Here is a 1,599-nt window from a genome sequence, read left to right as displayed (position 1 = left end):
GGTCTCGAGACATCCAACTCTACTAGACACTGATATTTTACATTAATTTCATGGGCTTTGTGCTTAGGTGCAGTCTGATGTTCCTGAATCCTCCCTTAGTTATGTTGCAACAGGCCAAGGCTGCTAGAGGCTTCCCATGATGCACTGAGCGCTCTTGTCATTCTCTCTGTGTTTATACACTAATACTAATCCCACCAGGAACTGTTGCCGTTTTAAACCCCTATGACATTAAAACAATTAAACATAATGTGTGCAGGGGAAGTCTAAGGAGTAAAACGCACTTATTTTGAAGGGAAAGATTAGGGATTAAATGGGTTCACCGTCTCGCCCATAAGGAGTGTTTGGTTCTGTCTCTTTAAAAACTTTGTGTTTTGTTTTGTTTCATTGCAGTAAGTGGACTCTCATGTTATAATAAAACTCTCTTAATGCTTCCAGAGAGGTTCACTGACTGCTTCTTTCCCCTAGGTGTGGACAGGGCTGCGATTCCTGGCTGGTAAATGGCTGTGGCTGAACGGGGCAGATATGAAGTTCTCCAACCTGGCTCAGTGCCCCCCTACAGTGCAGCGCTGTGGAGTCTTAAGAAAGACCAGCACGCACAGTATAGAGACCAGAGACTGTGCAGAGAGACGAAACTTTGTGTGTTATAGGAAGTAGGCCGCTTGACGTCACTGCTACAGTCTTTTAGCCTTCATCAACTATACCTCTCTAATTTCCTCTCTGTTTATTAATGGAATTTTCATTAGAAGGTATTTTCATTAACACATCAGTTTAAATGGGCACCAATTTGTATTCTCTACAGTTGACGCATTGACTAAGCTAAAAATATTCTTTCTTTATATTGTTGCATTACATATTTGCTAAAAATACTCTTTTTTGGAAATATAAAATTACTCTTTAATCATTAACTCAACTGTTAAGAGTTATATAAATAGAGCACATTTTTTCTATTTCCTCGATATTCTCATTTTATTTATTACTATTATATTTGATTTTGTTATTACTTTAGATTTCTTTGTGACATTATAATACTTTGTGCTAAGTTAGTGCAAGTAAAAAGAAATAAATGAACAAACTGGCTATAGCTTGTTTGAGTGCTGAATTTCTTTCAGGGGTGTGTGAAGGATGTTGTATCTGGTTGGTTTTTTTAGTTTGACAGCATATTTCTCATGTTGTTTGATGAAGCCAGCTGCTGTTTAACCATGAATGTTTCACACATGTCTTGTGCTTATTGTAAATCAATGTAACTTTACAGAATGGCTGCATGCAAGTGTCATCACTTCCCTGTTCAGAAAAAAATTCTTGGTGTCATTATGTCAGCACAGGACTTTCTGTTCTCTCAGGTATGAACACAATGCTGAAGATGGTACCTGTCTGTTCAACAGCAGACAAACACGATGTTACTGGTGAGGTCTAAACAAGTAACGAATGTTACAGTTTTTCTTATAATGGGATTATAAGCAAGCACCAGTGTTGGGTAAGTTACTTTAAATTAGTAATTTAGTTAAATTACTAGTTACTTCTATCAAAAGTAACTCAGTTACTTCAAGTTACTCGTTACTTTCAAAGTAACTAGTTACTAGGGAAAGTAACTTTGGTTTT

This window comes from Pundamilia nyererei, unplaced genomic scaffold (assembly GCF_000239375.1).
Source record: "Pundamilia nyererei isolate P.nyererei 1_Seehausen unplaced genomic scaffold, PunNye1.0 scaffold00181, whole genome shotgun sequence".
Classification (NCBI taxonomy): domain Eukaryota; kingdom Metazoa; phylum Chordata; class Actinopteri; order Cichliformes; family Cichlidae; genus Pundamilia; species Pundamilia nyererei.
The sequence above is the reverse complement of the archived record's forward strand: the minus strand, read 5'-3'. Positions refer to the sequence as shown.